Here is a 6,306-nt window from a genome sequence, read left to right on the forward strand (position 1 = left end):
AAAATGATTGGTTGTTGCTGCCCTTCGAGGTTTCTACTCCCCCCACCCACACCCCACCCCTTCCTACCATCCCTCGATTGAACTTTCTTCCTACGCCTCGGATACCACGATTCTCTTGAAAAGTGACCAAATACTATAAATGACGTTTTTAGCAAAACACATGTGTATCCGCATATATAGTTCGTAAAGGGAGACTTCTGGTAACCGATGAGCATGGCAGTAATGCCATTTATATATCACAACAATATTAGTGTATCAGGAAAACTTGAATTTGCACGTGATATCTGTCAGACCCCGATCAGCCCTTTATTGTTCTACAGCTAACAGTGGGGGCGCAACAACTGTTTTGTACTGGGGAGGGGGAGGGGGTAAGATGAAAAACTTCACATTAAGAGGATTCCAAAATTCTTCCGACTGATTTAGGTAGGGGCATAGAAAGGGTACAGTACTGTACTCTTGTTTAGCCAGTAGGTATGATTACCTCCGAAAACCTGAGCACGACTCAATTACCCTTGAAGGGAACATTTTCGATTTCCAATGCGACAGCGAAATCTTTTTTTAACGTCATCGTCACGAAGTTATTATAAATTATTACCTTGAGATGGATATGAGGTTGTGTGGATTTGACAAACGGACCAATTGACTACACTATAAAAGGGTTAACTACTGTAACTGACGATCCAATCGGTAAGATGATTGATTCAATATCAATTTGAATATTCATATAGCATCGGAAATGATAAATTTGATGACATTGACGGAGATATTAAGATGAGTGTAAGAAATGGAGAGCTAAAAATTTGCACACACACAATGAGTCGTGTACACTATAGCGAAAGTTTGTTAAAATTGTAGAAATGATAGCACCATTTTGCATCTAAGCCCCCTTCCTAAACATATTTCTGAAAGAGAAGTTATTGGCATAGGCGTAGGAGGCGAGGGGAAGCCCCCCCCCCTCCCCGCAAAAAGATATACCTGTGAAAATTCGGGCAATATTCTGATATTTGTATCGGGCACTGCCAAAAATATATTATAATCTTGTTTGATGAGAGTTAGTAAGTCCGTATAAAAACTCAGCCTAAGGTAATAATAGACTATAACGTTCTAAACGTTTATAACTAACGTTTATAACTAAACGTCTGTAACGTTCTAAACGTGCCCGACTTATCTGGCATTGATGTTGTGGAGTTATGTGCATATGGGGTGGCATGCCCGCATAGCCGACCCCCCCCCCCCTCCACACACACACACACTTTTGACGCCAACTAGTGAAAATATTATACAGAAATATATTGGGAGACTAACTTGGAAAGTGAAAATCTTGTATACATAAGTTTCCTTCCAATGGTAGCACCATTATGCATCTAAGTTTAGCACCTTTTAATTTAGCAACACATTCTCAAAAGGTGAGGGGGGTTTCACCAGTACGCCCTTCAATTTTGCTTACATTTTTCGGGCAAATCGTTACAGCACCCAAACCAATTGGACTCCTATACGCCCATGGTTATTGGTCTCCCCTTCCTTAGATCTGGCCCCAAAACGGACTTCGGCGACTCGCCAACCCCCCCCCCCCCTCCATTTTTTGTGCAAAAAAATGATATATTTTGCAAAAAGAAGGTCTATTCATTATTGCATATTAAAAAGCAATGATTTATTTACTTTCATGACGGTGGCATTGACGGCACATGCAGACGAGATGTAGAAGCACTATGTTAGTATACCTCGACAGCATGTCAACATATGCGATATTTGCCGAGTTAGGAACAAGTGACATTTCATTTCCTCGAGTTGCTTCTTGCACGTTACCTGTTTACATGTACAAAGTCATTGCTTTAGTTTATGCAAAACATCATTAACATGATATCTTGGAATCACATTTAACATTTATGAGTTGTTGCGTTAGATAAACTAAACTTGACAAAACAAGATTTTTGATGACAATTCTACTAACATGACATTTTGACGAAAATTATCAAATGGTCGAGATATCGCGTAACCCATACCATGGGAGTTGTTACCTGATTATACCTATACACGGAAAGTCTACACAAGTGTCCTTTCAGAACCAACGTACTTTTCATGATCACTTGAAAGCATAAACGTATGTAAACAGTAAGAAAGCGGTGGCAATGACAATTATGTATTCATATACCTGTTGTGATTGAGTATTGTGTAAAAAGTCGCAAGTCTTCAATAGAAAACTGTAATATAAAATGGAAGTTCTTAATTAATTTCTAGTAAAAGGGGCGATTAATGATCGTCACAAACGTTTATAAAATATTCCATATTGATGAAAAAAACAGACCATACTCAGAGTTTTTTATGACTTTCTTGAGGTTGTAATGGCAACGAATTATATTTTCCCTGATACCAGTCGGCGATAGATAACCAAACTTATAAAGAGGCTATTCCAGGGAGAAAGTATATTTTTGGACTGATGAAAAAGGAATACAATCTAAGCTTCCAGTTGAAGTTTGAATTCATTTCCTAGGCAACGTTTTCAGTTAACATCAGATTGATACTGGAGACCAAAAGTGAACTTGAAGCAAGCAGATGTGATATTAGACGTACCATGATAAATTTGTTTCAGGGTACTTGTTGTTGTTGTTGTTGTAAGATACATCATAAATACTTCAAAATTGTGTTGCAATCGAATATCGAATATATCACAGTCATTGGCATATTGTGAACTTCACATCCCTTAAGGTAATTTATTTATATTCATATATCACTTAATATAAATTCAAGTGCTTTCAACACAGGTTTACCGAATCGCTTAATCAGTGACTAATGTAGTTTCATTGAGGAAAATTGGACTAATTCACACTGTATCTTTTATTTTAATCTGTCTCTGTTCTAATCATTTTAATCAATTAATTATTGGTGTTCATATATATAATTGGTCCTAGGTATGCATTTTATATAATTTATACAGGAACAAAGAAATTAAGAAAAAATATTGAATTGAATTGAAACAGCTAATCTTAATTCAAAACAATATAGTGTAATTAAACATAGGAAACCAAACATGTTGATGTTTGCACATTACATGTTAGTCCTGCAGGGTGAAGGTTTCTTGCCAGCATGTATAGAATTAAATTATGAATGAACGTTGTGTGCCGCAAATATTCCCAACAACTTCGGTTCATATTAGGCCTAATTAACAGTTGAAATCACAGTTAGGCTTCCTCGTATATCCAAGTTGGCATATACTTTGACTCTACGAGAGGAGGCTCTTCGTTTGATTGCTATGAATTTGGGTTAAATGTTCAAGAAGGTTTAAACCGAGCGGTACTGTTTTATGAGTGGTGGTGGAAAATATGGTGAAAGTTTTTGTTTGCGGCCTAGAAATCGTTTATTATAACTATAAGCCTCAAGTGCTTAAAACCATTGGAAATGACTAGCTGTAATAACCAGAATGCAAAAAATGCATTGTGGTTTCGATGATGTAACATAAGCAGTTTTCTTCATTTATTTGACGTAATGTATAGTAAGGGTGTACAACATATACTTGATCTTAGTAATACAGTGAAAATCAGTGTGATGTGACAAACAATACATTCACAATGACACAGGCTGTCCTGAAATGACCATTGACCTCAACAACAGGCTTCTTGTGCTAAATGTGATAGCATCAACAAACTAAATATGACATCTGTCCTTGTCGAAAAACTGTGTATATCATGGTTTCACAATTTGACCCATGGTGAACTCAAACGAACATTGACCTCCGCCCACAACATAAGGCTTCTTGTACTCAATGTGGTACAATTACATACCAAATATGCGATCTGTCCAAGCAACCCTTACCTTCTTGGGATATCTTCTTGGATTGTAGCCTGACGGGGTCGATCCTCGTAGTACGGCGAATAATGGATTGTTAGATAAGCACTGCACGCATAATCATATCCCATCATATCAAATTGCTTCGCGATGACTTTGTTCATTAAAATATCCAGATCGGACAAAACTTGCTGGCAGTCTGGTATCATTGAACTATAGACAAGTTCGGCTGATTGCAACATTCCTGATGTAATACCATCTTGGAAAGATGCTTTGACGAGCACGTCAGTGGTCTTTCTAAACGCATTATCTGGATAGGGATTATCGTAGACGATAAAATTAAACAAAGGACCCCACCTTGAATCAGAAACCTGGTATGAACTTACGCTACTGATTATGAAGGTGACCTCATGACCTCTTTTGACGAGGGCTTCACACACGTGAGCAGACTTCAGGAAATAGATGCTTGGAAGAGATACTTGTATGCGGAGACTTCCTGTGACTGACACAAGACTGCTGTCATAGAGATGGGACCTCTCTGTTATATTGCCCTGTGTTGTAACTGAATAGGCATGCATGCCTCTTGTGTTGTTTACTATAGCCTAGGTTAGGTAGCCGTTTGTCACTTGATGATTGCTTCACCATAAGTATACCTGGTTATAATTCGCCTCTTATATGGCTATGTGTGAATTTACGGCCTTGCAGCTCGAAGGAAATTACTTACTGGTCAGGCCTGGCCTAGGAGCTTAGTCTGGGCAGGTGCATGCTATTAGTTGGCATTAGATACAGTTTGCAATATCGGGAGGCAATGGAGTGCAGGGGGAGATGACTGAAGCATTTGAGGATTTACTAAATTCACTTCTTGAAGGGTTAGTCAGTCACAATAGCCTTCTTTAGAGGCTTGAATTTTGTCAACTTAAGATTAGTTTCACAAACTTGCAAGGAATGCTGTAACATGTCAATGTTATTGTTTCTGGTTTCTTTTTTTTTCTCTTTGCAACATTTCAGTTTGTGGTCATTTCCATCGTGGTGGCCATTTTGAAGAAACCGACCTCGTCGATTGAGAGCGCCGTTGATTCATCAGACTTGGATGATAGCGATGACGAGTTAGTGCAGCCGTAGATGTCCCGACACGACAGGCAATGGTTCACATTTTGAAAGAAGCCTACTGTGTTTGAAACATAACATTTTCTCCTTCACAAAAAAATCACCAGCATGCATTGTTTAGTTTTATTTATTTTATTTTATTTTGTTTATCGTTAGTGTTTTATATTTATATCTCAAGAAATGTCTTGTATTTACTTGTAAAAATTTGAAGGTTCAAGGTTTCCAAACAACACATGCCAAGTTTCAATTTGGATGAAGAATTTTGTCAATATGTCGAGAAGAGTGTTAGCTGGTGTTAAAGATAAGACTTTGTTACAACCATCAACAACATCTACAAATTATACCTCCAGTCTTAATATGAATACATATATATATTAATATTTGATGTAAGATTGTTCTTTTGCACCATGTAATGTACTTAGGACACACCAGGTACTTAGTATCTCTGCAGGGGGTAATTAACTTTCCTATACTTGCCACTTTTTCATTGCTTTGAAGTTTGGATGTGTACAAAGAAATTTCCAAATTTTATTTTTATCAAATGTACAGATGACACTGTAACACACATGTGTTTGTGTCCCATCTACCCACCACTGTATCAGGAATGACTATATCAGTTAGCAACAGTGGCGGAGCTAGGGTAAGTGGTCAGGGGGGGCGAGAATGGTCTGTAAGGCGCAATCTACTAAGCGGAGCGCCACCATAGGTTGGCGCGTGAAAAGGGCACCAGCAGTCAGTTTGAATCCGTCAGGGGGGGGGGGGGCTACCGCACCTGACTATATGGGCACTCTACCACTGATAAGCAATTTACACTTGTTTTGAGGCTGGCATAAAGTACCACATGATGTACATCTGTTGCCACATAAACTGAATTGAACAATTGCGTTAAGACTAGAGATCCTATGTAGACGCGAGTGCATATTACCTTTTTGGGCCTCGATAATGTTTAACAACACATCAACACATAAGTGTTAATGTGCTACATGTCGTCAAGATGTGAAATGATACAATACGTTTTCAAGAGGAAACCTTTATGAAGTATTACTAGCCGCATGCGAAGTGTGAATTTATTCTTTGAATTACTTATACGGAAGACTCAACGGCTGCATAAGCAATGATATATCAGCACTATCAAGTTAACCTACAATCATGTGGTACTCTACGTCAGCTTTAAATAGCTAATGTGTAACAGTACTTCCTGTTATTCACTGGTAGAATGACTGGTGACAATTCCCCCATCCCCATTTAAATAATGTTCTATTATAAATAAAATATGACATGCATACCTTCTAATGTCAATCATATCAGGGTGCAACTTTTCCCTCACTCGTTCCATGACGTCGAAAATAGGCCTATATATTGACCATTAAGTCTACCCAAGGTAAAACAACAGGCGTAGACATGTGCACTTTATAT

The 6,306-nt window shown here is 38.1% G+C and overlaps 1 long non-coding RNA gene across 1 annotated transcript; it reads left to right on the forward strand.

Moving 5' to 3' along the window:
* The first annotated feature begins 4,503 nt into the window (after window positions 1–4,503).
* Window positions 4,504–5,422, forward strand: LOC139974134 (uncharacterized). Its single transcript, XR_011795403.1, has 2 exons — window positions 4,504–4,652; window positions 4,792–5,422. It is a non-coding gene; the product is annotated as an uncharacterized lncRNA (long non-coding RNA).
* The last annotated feature ends 884 nt before the right edge of the window (window positions 5,423–6,306 follow it).

The sequence above is a fragment of the Apostichopus japonicus genome, chromosome 9 (genome assembly GCF_037975245.1).
Source record: "Apostichopus japonicus isolate 1M-3 chromosome 9, ASM3797524v1, whole genome shotgun sequence".
NCBI lineage: Eukaryota > Metazoa > Echinodermata > Holothuroidea > Aspidochirotida > Stichopodidae > Apostichopus > Apostichopus japonicus.